At 49.4% G+C, this 14,764-nt stretch overlaps 1 protein-coding gene and 1 long non-coding RNA gene across 8 annotated transcripts in view; one reads left to right on the top strand and one right to left on the bottom strand.

Moving 5' to 3' along the window:
- CREM (cAMP responsive element modulator) overlaps positions 1-3,047 on the bottom strand; it is an 848,590-nt gene extending 845,543 nt beyond the window's left edge. For 5 of the 7 annotated variants that reach the window (XM_085631878.1, XM_085631881.1, XM_085631880.1 and 2 more), the window contains exon 1: positions 2,816-3,032. The gene's annotated coding sequence lies outside the window, so the exon portion shown is untranslated. Of the gene's footprint in view, positions 1-2,815 lie in introns of all 7 variants that reach the window. The other 2 variants (XM_085631873.1, XM_085631875.1) reach the window with 2 other exon arrangements.
- LOC146789608 (uncharacterized) overlaps positions 2,920-14,764 on the top strand; it is an 89,969-nt gene continuing 78,124 nt past the window's right edge. Inside the window, exon 1 of the long non-coding RNA XR_014970131.1 lies at positions 2,920-3,037. This is a non-coding gene — a long non-coding RNA (uncharacterized LOC146789608). The remainder of the gene's footprint in view (positions 3,038-14,764) is intronic.

The following is a 14,764-nucleotide window of genomic DNA, read 5'->3' as shown; positions in this document are numbered from 1 at the left end:
TGTCGCTGGTAACACGAGAGGCTCATGCAAGAACGGACTTGGAACATCACAGCGGGTGATTTGTACAAGAATGTCTCGGCGCATATGATATTCCTGGGGGCGAGAGCGCCGTGCCAGGGCTCGGGGCAGACGCAGGAACCGCATAGCTATTCATATACATGCTCCCAGGTGGGAAGGTAACGTGGGGCCATGTTTTAGATTCACACTGCGTTCGCAAACGAGCTACTAGTGTAGGAAAATGCTCATTACAAAAAAAAATACATAACAGTTTGGTAAATTCCACATTTATGGAATGAATGTATCCCACAATTTACAGCGCAACCTACCCCTTTTTTTCTGACGACTAGTGCCACACTTCGTCGAGGCGGTGTGAAGAAAGATAGTTAAAATATTTAAGTAATATTTGCAGACAGGAGAGCGGAAAGTAAGTGGAAAATGAGCAAAACCTGTTTCAAATATAACATTTTTAAAAACCGGTTGCGGAAACTTGCACTGAACATAAACCTCCACTCTGAATGCACATTATGCAGGCGATATTTATGTGTCTTGTATTGATTGGTATAATGGACATGACATCAGATGTCCTCTGATGACAGTACATTGCCCACATTACAGCTGAAATCGCAAGGAAAGGTATCGTTTCAAAGGAAAAAATATCGAAACTCGTAAAACAAATCAATAGCTGAAACTCACTACTGAATTGCATAAATGTTGTTTTAAGTGCCAACCATTGTGTAATCTCCTTATGCCAGGGATCCAGCTATCATTTGCCTGGTACAACCTTATAAAGCGTGATTCTGCAACCATTTGTCAGTGTCTCACGTATATATGTCCCTGGGTAGACTCAAATTATGAGTTTCAGTCTCATATAGCCCAATGTAGCCTATTATACCAAGGCACACCTTCACAAACCCAAATACAGCCCTATATGCTCAGGTACAGATGTCCCAGGCCAGATTCCACAGTGCAGGGCCAGGCGTAGACTTGATTCCTGGTCCAGGCTCAAATACCCGGATCCAGCCCCATATGTTAGTACTGTTACTCGCATACCCAAGTCTGGGCTCATAGTCAAGTGGGAGAATTTTAAAAGTAATCAGGACTCTATATTTTTCCCATTTACATATATTGAAAGAGAGGCAATTTCAGGCGTGAGACCACCCAAATGAAGATATTTTTGGCTTCAAAGAGGATGATCTGGACTAAAATACCTCTCACTCACTACCTCACTCTATCTACCTCACTCTCTCTCACTACATAACTCTCTATACATCACTACTCCCCTCTATCTATATCACTACCTCACTATCTCACTACTTCTCTCTCTAAAAAGATCACTACCTCACTCTCTCACTCTCTAGATCACAACTTCACTCTCTCTCTAACTCACTCTCTATCTCTCTACCTCACTCTTTCTATCTCACTAACTCACTTTAACTCTCTCTTTCACTACCTCTCTCTCTATCTCACTACATCACAACATCACTCTATGCTTATATATCACTACCTCACAACATCCCTCTCCCTCACTCTTTCACTACCTCACTCTCTCTATCTCACTACCTCACTCTCCATCTACCTCACTCTCTCACTCTCTATTTCAATACCTCTCTCTCTCTCTCTCTCTAACTCACTACCTCACTCTCTCTCTGCTAATGCAATAGGTATCACATATGCAAAAAAAAAGCTAATGCCAATAGAAATGACAATGCCATTTATTTAGAGATACAAAAATAATAAAAAATAATGAGCAATACCAATAACTCTACCTATAATATTGCCGAGACCATTGCATTGTAAATGCTTGTTTTATTTTGTTATATGTATTTGTAAGTTAAATAAAATATTTCCTCATTTGTGTATTTGTTTGATGAAACCTTGTTTCCGTATTTTTGTGTGTATTGTTTTGCAGTTCAAATAATCGAAGTTGCTTTGATTGGCGTCCCCGGATTTGAATAGGGACCAAGGGGGTTGGGGGGGTCCCCAGTTTCCAGTGGGTATCCCCAGAAGGTCAAAAGGAAAATAACTACTTTACAGCATTTCTGGGATTATAAATAAACAAAGGAGATGTGAAATAAGACCCGTGTAATGTCCGGTCCCCAGCAGTTCCTTTTCAGTACCACAAAGCAGATATGCAAGGTTACACTGGGCGCAATTTCAGTAACTTCAGATCAGAAGGCCAAATTGGAAAATTGACAAGTAACGGTGAAGCGGGAGAACTTAAACAAAAATTGTTCAGCAGGAATATATTAAAAACGGTGCCCTAGAGAAAGACGAAATCTTTTGTCTTAACTGCACCCCTAGTAAAATGGGGTTATCCAATGAAAAGCACCGCCATTTGGTTAATCTCGGCTTCCTTTTCTCTTTGACAGTGATTTAAACTAGCAAACTATCAGTATTTTCTACGATTCTCTTGTGTTTTGTTGCAAAACCTAATTATTTCTGGCCTGTAGAGAGGCATGTTTATAGGTACATGCTGGCAAGTACTTAAGCTATCGGCAATTAGGTTGATGGGTAATAACATCTACACGCTGGCCAAGACAACAACTCCTGGGACGTTTTAGGGTCTCCTATGCCGATGCATTATGAAGCCGAGCCTTCCTTTGTAACGAAAAAGTTATTAACCATTTGGATAACTAAATGCCAATGATATAGGGTACGACGGAGGCTAACAAAGTGGGATACGCGGGGCACAGGCCTAGGTCTTCACGACAGTGACACACGCCTAAGAGAGGTGCAAGCTGCTTGTTTCATACACTAACCGTCTTTGTAACCCAGAGAGATTAATCTGCCCCGCCTCCCTCCTTCTCCGACTCACCCAGACTAGGCGGTAGTCGCCACTACGTAGTTGGCCCCGTCACTGATTACGGGCGGAGCGGATGGCTGCGACAGCAGCCCACGTAACCAACACGTCAGCTCTGATGCGACTCTGCGTTGAGAGAAAATGCCGGCGGGGCGGGGTCTGCGCGCCCTCCTCAGCTCACAGAACGACGCCTTGCTCACCAGCACGAGCCCATAGTAGAAAGAGAGTGCTTGTTAGGTAGGGAAGAAATGAAGCGGGGTCCTTTGGGCAACGCTAGCGCGGTATGTAGTAATGGAAACAGGAGCGACGTGTGGAACGCGAATGTTAATCGGTTGGCGTATTCAACCGCCGCAGCACGTGCAGAACTTGAAAGAATGCTCACATCTATGTGAGCCCGGCAAGCCTTTCCCGCGAAATTGCCTTTAGAGGCGCGATAGCGGAAGTGAAAATTAATTGCTTGAAAATTGGCATAAATCAAAACAATAACAAATTATGATGCGCCGTCCAATTATGCATATCTTCTATCGTAACCCTTTTATGTCCGATAGAACCTGATAAATACTAGTTACCCCATTGCCAGGGCTTTAAGTGGGATGTAAAAACTGAGGAGTATTTCAAAGGGGCGTAGTCAATGTAATTAAGGGCGTGGTTTAAAAACACCTCAGCTAAAAATCTGTTCTTAGCATAGTGTGCCACCCGACTTGTATTTTGCTGTTTGTCATTGCATCCAGATATATGACACAATAAGTAACATCATACCTACAAGTCAGCACTATTGGCTTTGTAAATGGTTGTTAGTGTGGGGATGTGGGGCATGGGCCCACATGCTGCTAAAGATGACATAGACACATCATAGTGGTGAACTGGAACTGGCCCAGGGCACGTGCGTCCGGCCCCTTTTATTAGCAGGGTCACCTGACAGTTGGTGCCTGTGATGGGTGTGTGTTAGTGTGGGTGTATTGCACAGGCAGAACACTCAAACGTCTCCAGCAGGACACTACATCCCTCCCAAACTTTAATGAAAAAGAAATAAACAAAAGTCCAACCTATGAGGAGAACAAACAACAATACACAGCACCAATGAGTCACTTCAGGCCGTCTGCTGGGCGGTGCTGGAGTTATTGACCACACGGTAAGGAAACTTTGGTCCGCCTCAGCGATGAAGTTCAGACCAACCTGGTCTTACGGTGCTGGAGTCTATTTACAAAGTTTAAATAGCGGTGCATCTGGAGTGGTGGTGAAGTCCACTTTGGAGATCTTGCAGGCGCTCAGGTTCCGGTGGACGACAATCTTACAGCTACTGAGGATGTACATGGTGGCTAAGGTCCTTCCTTGGAGGCGACGTACTTGATGATCTTCCCAGTTCCCGATAGCAGAGCAGCTTCACACTTGCCTCTCCTGCCTGGACTCCCCTCTCACAGGAGTTTCCTGGAGGGCCATCCTGCCAGGCTGCGACCGTGTGGACTGTGCGGGCTTCGTGTGGGCCGCAGGAAGGCGTTGTTGAGGAACTGCCAACAGGACCATAGCCAAGTCGCTCATGTATCCGCAGAGGGTGGTGTCTCAGTCTAGGTGTTCTCGCCAACAGGTCTCAAGTTCTAAGCTTTCCTCAGGTGTTCTTTGGGTCTTCATCTGTGACCTCCGTGCATCCCGGTTCCTGTCATGGAGCTGCCGCCGACGTATCTCTCTGATCCGGATTCCCCTGTCACAGGAATTCCGTTGAGGCCCTTGCCCCTAGATTGCCACGTGACCGTGTGGGCAGTGCGGGCCTTTTGTAGGCCACGCCATGGGGTCGCTGCAGAACTCCCAGCAGTGCCACGGCCGAGCCTCGTGTAACCCCAAAGGTGGCTGGTCCAATGGTCGGAACGCTCTTCATCGCCAGTCTTCTGGTTCATGTGGACACACAGAAGGTTCCTGGGTGGCAAGCGTCCCACAGCGCCAGGAATGCCTCGTTGAGCTCTGGCTGTCTCGAGTGCTTGGATCCACTCTGGTGGTGCTATGCTCCTTTGATGTTCTTGGTGATGATGTACTTTGGATGATGAACAGGGTAACTTTCCTTCAGCTGGGCAAACAGGCGGCGATCTCTTGCTTTCAGTGACCTCGTGGATTGAGGAGGACTGGAGGGACTTCGTGGCCACTTGCAGTTGTCTTCCAGCAGGTGTACTTGCTAGGCGTGGTGCTATCGATGCCAAGCATCACCAGTGACAGGTGAGAGGATGGTCGAACTGCGAAGCGTGGGGCCTGGATGCAGATTGCGCTTGCTAGCGGCTTATGCTTGGTCCTCCTTCGAAGCTGTCTCCAGTGACGTCTCTGCACCCCGGTGTCTGGCTTGTGCTGATGAACACCTTCTCCCGTGCTAGCACGAGTCCTCTGTCCTGATGCTCTTCTCCTTTCCTTCTTACGCGCCTGTGGTGGTTGTTTGCCCTGTGGCGTCGTGCCACTCTCCTTTCTTCCTTCATGGAGTGGCGTCCTGCCATGCTCTTCTCCTTCGACCAGGTTCCTTGCTCGGATTTGGTGTCCTGCCACATGTCTCATGTTTGCACCAAATGGACATCTCTCTGGTCGTGTCTGATTCTTGGGACGATCTTTACTTTGCTGCAGACCTGTCGTAGGTCTATCCTGTTGGCAGGACGTTCTTCTCCTTGAGGGCCGGTTGCCGGCCCCTTCCCCTCTTCATGGGTCTTGCGATGCTCCTCTGCTCTTCACTCGAGAGCGTCGTGCTTGCGCCTCAAGGCTGCGCCATTGTGGCGCTTGATCCTACCTCCGTTCAGGCAGGGTTGGTCACTTTGAGTGACGCGCTTCTTGCTTGCTGTGCGATGTGGCGTCCGGCCACTTGTCGCCTGTCGTGGGAGCACACGTTGCGGTGGCAGCTTGCCACGTGGAGTGTGCAACTCTCCTCTTACCTGTCTTGGGTCACTGGCGACTCCGTCTTGAGGCAGTGTGAGGGAGTGCACTGTGCTGTCTTTGGCCCACTGCAGAGCTTCGCTGGTGCATTGGAGATGTAGGGGATCTCCCTGCTGCCTTCAGTATTGCTTCTCCTCTGTAGAGAGGTCTCTCTCTCCTGGGCGCCTGCCCGTGTTGTGTGCTTCTGGGGGCCTGCGTCGGCGCACCTCGGACCCTGCGCTCTTGGTCTTTCGCGGCAGCCTCTTCTGGCGCTTGGTGTGCTTGCTCCTCTCTTGGGGTGGTGGCTGTACACCACCAGCGGCATGTGGCACAGTTTCATCGCTTGTGGTGGCATCAGACAGCCACTCGGGGTGTGTGTACAGTGCACTTTCTTTATTATTGCAGTGGGTGTCGCCGTCTGGCTTTTTTTTTTCTTCAGTACGTGGCGCTGCCTCTTTTACAACGGTGCGTGGGAGACAGGGAGCAGCTCACTTTTGTGCTCGGGGACATTTCTTCCTTGTTGTGTGGCCTCTTCTCTTGGGACAGTACCCAGTAAGCCTTCACAGGGGAAACAGATCTCTGGCTGCCAGCAGTGGCAGCAGAACTTGCGGGCTTTAACAGTCTCTGTTTAAAGGCTCTTGCTTTGTGTCAGTGAGGGTGCTCTTGGTTAGCTCCCTGTACGCTTGCTTCTTCTCTCCTGTAGTGGTGGCCTGCCACGATGCTCTCCTTGTGAACTCTGACATGTACCCCTTTGGGCTGTGGTGATGCAGAGTCTGGCTCAGTTAGGGTCACTTGTCTTGGTAGGCTCGGCGTCTCTATTGCTCATTTGCCTGTTTGGCCCTAGACTCCACAGCCTTTCCTTAGTGTGTGCTGTTTCATAATGTACCTCACTGAGGGCTTGTTTCACCCCGACACACTGGCGGCATTCTTAGGTTATTTTCGGGGTGCAGTTTTCTTTCACATGCTGCTGGCAGCAGTCTACATGGGCCTCAGTGCAGTTTAGCTTATTGGCCACCATGGTTCAGTCACTGTTGCAGGCAGACAAAGTATGGAGGGGCACTATCAGTCTTTACTTCCTTTGCTCGGGGAGTTGCGGTAAGGCAGCTTGGCTTTTCAAACCTAGCGGTCTATGGGAGGCTGGTCATAACAAACACAGCACCCCTCCGCTTAATCCTTTTCAGGCAAGTGTTTAAACTTTCACTGCAGTCAGTGGTGCTGCCTCTTTGACATGGGAGGCCCTGGGAGTCGGCCTCGCACTATGGGGCCTTTTCTGTGTGAGTGCAGGGCAGACAGGGGTTGCTGGCCAGAGTGCGGTATGGCAAGCCACCGCTAGGGGGGCGTTGCAGGAGGCTGCAACAACTTTACTCATGCTGTGGGCCTCAGGATGTACTTGAAGTGCCAGTGTTTCTGTTTGCTGGTGCCTGTACTTCGCTCCTCTCTGACAGATGGCAGCAGACAGGGCAGTGAGGGTCGCCCTGTAGATACAGCCAGGTGGCTGTTCACTTGATCTAGGTCACTCACTTTAATATTGGAAGTCAGGACAGTTTGCCTCACACTACGGGGCGTTTCTCTTGCTGCAGGGCATACCACGGTTACTCTGATTGGTTTCTTCTGCTTGATTCTTGGGCAACTGGGCTGCTGCAGGACGATCGGTACCTCTTAGGCCATCTGGCTGGCATTACATAGTAGCAAGGGCATTGTGGGCTATATTCTTATGCGGGCGGATTTATACTTTGCTGCGAGCATTGCTAACGTGCGCAGGCTGCTTGTGGGCGATCGCTGGTACCTTGCAGATGGAGGCACGGGGACACTTGCCACTTTCTCTTCAGTGCTCAGCCTCTGACAGTTCACAAGGACAATGGTCTGGTGAGGTCAGAGATCCTCATGTAGCGGAGCTACAATTAATGATTTGGAAAAACAATTCAATGGTATTTCTGATACGTAGAACTCAATTTAAGAACATATGCAGGGACACAAGAGAGTAGAGGAAGGCATCACATTTTATTCAACATCATAAAATGGAGTCGCTTCCATTCCTACCATTTTCTCATTTTGCCACAGTGTATTTTGTATATACAGTGCTCACACATACAAAAGTGAGGGTGCGTGAAGTGAAGTGCTTTGTGACAATAAAAACATTTCATCGCATTGACAAGCAGATCAAAAGAACCCAATTGGTTTGAGCAATTTAAAGGGAACTCTGAAATTGGGGTCGACGGCGTTTCGATCTTAGTGAGTCAAGATCATCATCAGGACGAGGTAAGTGCGAGCACGTATAATTTGTATGTACGGGAGTGAAAACTGGAATAAAGCCGTTGGCAGTCCGTGTTCTTCGGCATAAATTATGACCCAAGGTGTATCATTAACCCGGGAATTTTTAGTAAGAAGAATGAATCACTTCACGAGCACGCTGGCAGCAGTCCGGAGCCTCTGACAGTCACACTGCCTGTTGTGACGGGCGGGGGCAGTCCTCCGTTGCAGCAGTGACCGCCTTGACAAAGGGGGTAGCGGTGCCGGTATCATGGAGAGGTTTGCAGGGAGCTTACCGGGGCCTTAGTATTCCGTAGCACCTCACCTTGATGTGTTGTTGGCAGTCCTCGCCCTGTGATGCTGCGGCCACTTCCGAGGCAACAGCCGCTCTCTGCGACGTGGCTTGGGGTTTGCTCGGTGATGTGGCAGCACTTCACCCTTTCTCCTCTCCCAGGCCACCGTGTGCCGGCCGGCAGCTGCAGGGTAACGCTTTGCTGGCGGATAGGTGCCGATGTCTCAGGATGCATTACTCCTTGGGGGCGCCACAGATGCAGCTGTTGTACACGGAAGTTTGGACCCGCTCGTCGCCATTTTGGTGATGTGGGCCCTGGGCCCACATGCTGCTAAAGATGACACAGACACATCGTAGTGGTGTACTGGAACTGGCCCAGGGCACGTGCGCCCTGCCCCTTTTATCAGCAGGGTCACCTGACCGGTGACGCCTGTGATGGGTGGGTGTATTGCATAGGCAGAACACTAGAACGTGTCCAGCAGGACACTACAGTTAGTTGCATAAGATAAATAAGCAGCAACTATCATCACATTAGAACATCACAAACTGTATTTTATGTAGACAGCTCAGAGGGTTATTGCTTTTGCCACAGAGATAATTTTCTTTCTTGTGGTTCGCCTGAGCTGGGGGACGGAATGATGGACATAGACATGGGTGTAAAAGCTTCTACTGAAGAGTTACTTGTCTAGTCAGTTTTGACTCTCCGTAAAGTAGAGCATAGGGTTAAAATGCATGCTGCAAAGATCAGTTGTTTTGTACCTGTTTCAAGATCTTAGAATTTCCCCTCAATCAAATAGGTATAATTTCCAGTATTTATATCTTTCCTTCGTCTTTATTGCGTGAGTTTGCTCGCGATAAAGTTACACTCTTGACGTTGAAATGTCACTCATAATTACACAGAAATTATGAAAGTGTCACACATAGCAATCTGAAACATTGACAGCTATGATTATGGCTTGTATATAATATTGAAAAAGCTTCCACTTAAAGCCCTGGTGACACCACAACAATGTTGCTGCACCTGAGTTTCAAAAAGAGAAGGGAAACCCAGAGAGAAAATGACTCTCTTTAACCCTTTTGATGCGCATGACGGAGCGGTTCCGTCATGCGCGTTGGTTGCGCTGTGCGCATGACGGAACCGCTCCGTCATGGCCCCGCCCGCGCACAGAACCTTCAGCACAGCGCGGAAATCCGCGCCGCGCTGAAGGGGTTAAAGACTTTTCCTTCCCCAAGAACACTCACCTGGCATGACGTCATGCCGTAACTTCTCCACTACTAAGAAGTGAGCATGCACACATGATGTGCCTGCTGTCACTGCAGTGCGGAAAAAAACGGACCGCCTGTGCCAGGGCACAAAACAGAGCCCGCTAGAGACCTGTTTCGATGCCTCCTTTAAAAAACTGCTGGTGCTCAGCACCGGCCCATTTAAAACCCTTCCCATTGCACGTTTCAGGAGCTTTGCATACTTTAGGACAGACTCACACCAGAGGTTGCAGGGAAATCTATTTTTTCCTTAGAGATTTAGGGGCTTATTTACAAGCCCCTTGCACTGCCAGTACGTCAGTTTTTCCCCAATGGAGGAACAGAGGTAGTAAGGCTGCCACCGGGTATTTTATGGCAGCCTGGCTTTATTTTTATGTTCTGGCTATTACTAATTGTGAGAAGTTGGCCTGATATATGATGTCACTAATTCTAGTGTACACCTTGTATCAGTCCAAACAACCCTTATGGTGATTGGTTGTAAAGTCAACCTTATAGACCAGCTATCCTAGTGGTAGCATGGACAAGAGCAGTCTTAGGCTAAACTCTGTATGGCATGTGAAGCCAGCTGTTATACCATTTGTAACCCCTTGAATACCAAATGAAGGGACACCACAACAGATATATATAAAAATAGAATGTATTTATTCTAGTCAAACCCTCAGCACTCTTTATGAGATTCGAGGTAAGTACAACACAGTCTTATTTAAGCATACATTAAGTCACACAGGTAAGTAATACAGTTAGGCCCTGGGGGCCACGCAAACCATATACTAAGTAAGTGGTATAAGAACCACTGTCACGAACACAAGATAGGCCTAGGCCTCGGGAATCGCTGGGGCTACACTATACTACCAAAGGTTAGGAAGTGGGAGGCCCACGGGATTCAGGTGCAGAGTGGAAACACTCACGCGTAATGTGTAAAAGTCGATAGAAATAGTAGTTATTAGAATTAAACAGTTTTAGGACACTTCTGGAATAGCTAGAAAGTCGAGACTTGGAAACTAGACCCTAGGATAGTCAATACCCTTGTGAGCACCGGAGTACTCAAGTTACCTAGCCCACGGGCTGCGGGTGCATAGGTGTGAACTTGCGTCGGGTCGTCGTTGACTTCTATGGATGCCTGAAGGAAAGTTGCTGACAGGCAGTCAGTGAAGAGTGTCCGGTGGATCCCAAGGATGGGATCAAGAAGGAAGGATACCTGCAAGCAGAAGGGACAGAGTCTAGGTCACCAGCCAGGAGCCGGGAAGGAACCAGGAAGGAACCAGGCGATGTCGTGAAGATGCAGGTGAAGAGGTGAAGCTTGTCGTAGCAGCCACGGGTACCAGGAGGCGTCGAGGACGACCAGGAGGTGAGCTGTCCCACGAAGGCTCTTGCTGTCGGCGGCGTCGATGTCGAGCTAGGACCCAACAAGCCTTGGCAAGCGGAACCCACGCAGAATGGAGGACTTGCTTCTGGTGCAGACCAGGAAGGTCTGGGGTGCTTCTCTTTCACAGAGGAGCGGGTGCCAGTCTGGAGGAGCTGGACCAGCAAGATGAAAACAAAGGTTTGTCGTCGCAGAGGTCACTAGCCAACGGGCCAGCAACCGGACAACACGTCGAGCAACTCAGGTGCAGAAGGGCCCCACGCAGAACACGTGATGTGTGGGGAGCTGATCTTCTTTGCAGATGGTGCTCGGGATTGGGGCTTCTCAATTCCCCAAGCACAGCCTCGAGGAAGCCTCAGAAGTCGCGCTAGTCAGTTACTAGCCACTTTTCCCAAGTCGCCGGTCCCACGTCCCTCGTCGCCTCCACGGGTCTCAGCTTCGCTGTAGATGTGGATCTGGTTCAGAGGTGTCTGGAAGTCTCGGCGCTGGTCAGTCTCTGCAGTCGTCCCTCGTAGGATCAGTCGCAAAGCAAGCAGCGGTCGCTGGATGGTGCCTGGTTGCCCAGGGTGGTCACTCCTTGGCCACAAGGGAGATTTCTTCAGTCTTCTTCCTGAGGTCGAATGTCGAAGGTCCAGAGTTTCTGTTCAAGTTGCAGATTCAGGTTAATCTAATTCTGCAGGGCCCAGCTACCTACTGATATACTAGGCTAGTGGGCTGGGCTACCTGCAAGGTCCCTCCTATGGGTGGGACCAGGAAGGGGGGTGGCTACACCCCCTTTCCTTTGTCCAGTTTCTCGCCAGAGCTTGGGCTGGAGTGCCCCAGCACCGGTTTGAACTGGACTATGCATGGAGCACCTTGTGTGCCCCAGGCATGTCTCATTCCTTTCAGCCCTCCCTGCCCCAATACACTAAAGTCTGTCTAGGGAGGTGCTAGCACCTCCCCAAGCAGGAAACCTATTGTCCAGGCCTCCCTGGCTGGGAGGGCTCCCAGCTGCAGGAGTTCAGACTCGTGTCTGTGGCAGCAGCATCCATTTTGTGATGCTGAGGCTTTGGTGAGAGTTAAACAGCAAAGTAGGATTTTAACATTTCTCTCCCTCTAGAAGGGAGGAATAATATCCTCATCACCAGAAATGGTATGGGGGTATTATTCCAAAGTGTTAGACACCTTACACGACATATTTTGATAAAGCCAAACCATAGTTACCATAACCGTTTAAGATTATAAGGTACTTTAAGAGTATATAGTAGGCTATATCATAGAACAGCTATAAGGACATGGTTCCGAAAGCTGCAGACAGGCTCAACTCATGCTAGAGCACCATCTCGCATGTTACCAAGCACTCTGCCTCCAGGATTGTTAAGGCCTGCCATAGGAGTGGCTCACAGGTACACATGTGTCTATTTTAAGGGTAGATATAGGTATACTATATCTAAGCAAGGGGTGATTACACGACCTTGCCCCAGCTGAGTGATCAGCCAGTTGTGTCTGATTGGAAGGCCAGGCCAGGGGTGGCATAATACATGCTGCAGCCCCTGGTAGGCCTAGGGTACACCTATGCCCTGGGTACCTAGGGTACACTGTACAGGGTCCAATAAGGTGATCCTTACCAATTGGGTATGTACCTAGGGTACATGGAGTCCATTTTAAAGAGGGAGCAGACAGCCTGAGACCCTGAATGGCAGGATCTCAGGCCAACTAAGTTGAAAAACCAGCTAGACACTAGACCAAAAGTCGGGGGTAACCATAGTCAGATATCCACCTTCCTACCCCCCCCCCCCCAAACAAAAGGAGATAAGGCTCTCCTTGACCAGGTAAGCCTATATTGCCTAAGTGGCCATATAAGGAAGAACCAGCACTGGCATGGTTACCCCATGTCTCATGGTCCACTAAGCAATCCCTCACCCTAAAGGTATCATGCGGTCTCCACCATAGGGAATCTCTACCTTCGGTGTGTCTTCACAAAGTAAAAGGCTGGTGTTGAGATGGAGTACTGAAGTGAGTGTCCTCAAAGTGAGGCCTCAGCTTCCTCCAATCATCCCCCACCATGGATGCCTTTCTTTCTTTAACTGAGTTGCACTGTGCTCTCAGGGTCAGCCTCTGGCTACCTAAAGCTGGAGGCTGGGTCCCTTTTGTGGGCTTACTGGAGGGACAGGTCAGGTTTGGGGCCCTAAGGTCCCATGTTTGCCTGTGCCCAACAGAATCCCTCTGGGGGAGTTCCCTAACTACCTGTAAAGGAGATCCCTCAGGAATGTTTTTAACCATCACCTGGCTAGAGCTACTAGCCAGGCAATCCTCATTCTTTTGATGGGGGGGTTCTTGTGGACAGGGGCCCTCTTGGGGTCCACTGGCCTCCCTGACCTCTGCAGCCCTGGGCTGACTGAGGCAGGGTAGAGAGAGGCAGGCTACCTGCACCAGACTGGGTTCCACCTTGGAAGGGTCCACTGACATCAGGCTCTGCCAGGCCAGGCCTGGCTACCTCTGGGGCAGTTCTTTCACAAGGGGTGAGGTCAGATCCCTGAGGAGGCTGACCTTTTCCTAATGTCTGGGGAGAGGGAGACTTTTCTTCCTCCCCACTACTCTCTGTTTGTGTGGAGTGATCCATAGTGTCAGGCTTCACTACACCTATGTCAATCTGAGTATGGACTGAGACCATTACAGTCCTGCCAACCTTTTCAGGGATGCACTCAGTTTGGGTTTGAGCTGTGACTGTCACAGCTCTGCCAATCTCTACAGGGAAGTCTGTCTTTGCCTGGGCTGTGGCTACCACTGCCCTTCCAACCTTTTCAGGGAGGAAATCTACTTGGACAGGGGTTGTGGCTGGCACAACCCCACTACCCTTTTGTGAAAGGCCTACCATTTTAGAATGGGTGTCTTGCTCAACTCCAGCCCAAGCTGAGAGTTCTAAGTCATTCCCCAGTAAGCAGTCTACAGGCAAGGTTGGGGACACTGCCACCCTTTTAGGGCCAATGACACCTCCCCAGCTGAGACATACCTCTGCCATGGGATGACTGTTCTGTTTGCCATCAATGTTAGTTACCTGGTATAAGAAACCAGGCAAAAGCTGCTCAGAGGGAACTAGCCTATGGGCCACCATAGTGATGCTAGCTCCAGTGTCTCTGTAGGCCTCAGCTTTTCTACCATTGATGTAGGGCTCCTGTCTGCACCTACCCAAAGTGCTGGGACAGGCAGTGAAGTTGGCAAACCCCATGCCACCATCACAGACAAGAGTAGCTGCTGTAGGGGACTTGGCTAAGCCAGGGTCCCCCTGTGTTCCCCAAGAAAACCCAACCAAATTTTTGGGGGCACTCCCACCACCTGGGGGATTACTGAATAGGTGGTGTGACAGGAGTAATTGGAGGAACAGTTTTGTTTTTAGCCTTTGGGCAACTGCTGTCAGTTTTCCAATGCCCAGGAATTTTACATTCATGGCAGTAAGGCTTTTTAACTGTGGTAGAGGAGGGAGCTTGGGACCCACCACCCTGTGTGGAGTTTTTGGGCCCTGAGGAAGATTTCTCTTTTGTTTTATCCCCACCCTTCTCTTGAGGCTTGGTGGTATCTTTCTTTTGGTCACCACCCTGATTTTAAGGCCTAATCCTGGTCCAGACCCATTTATCTGCCCTCTCTCCCAATTCTTGGGGAGAGGTCAAATCTGAGTCTACCAGGTGATGATGGAGAAGCTGGTTCTGACAATTACTAAGGATCTGCTCCCTCATAATCAAGTTGTACAATCCTGTATAGTCCTGCACCTTGCTGCCAGTTAACCAACCCTCCAAAGCCTTAGTGGCACAATCCACAAAATCAGACCAGTCCTGTGTCTGTGTCTTCTGGGTGTCTCTGAACAACAACCTATATTGCTCAGTGGTTAAGCCAAACCCATCTATCAGAGCACTCTTCAGGACTTTGTAATTGTTAGCAT

Source organism: Triturus cristatus, chromosome 10 (genome assembly GCF_964204655.1).
Source record: "Triturus cristatus chromosome 10, aTriCri1.1, whole genome shotgun sequence".
In the NCBI taxonomy this organism is placed as follows: domain Eukaryota; kingdom Metazoa; phylum Chordata; class Amphibia; order Caudata; family Salamandridae; genus Triturus; species Triturus cristatus.
This window is presented reverse-complemented; position numbering and strand designations above follow the sequence as displayed.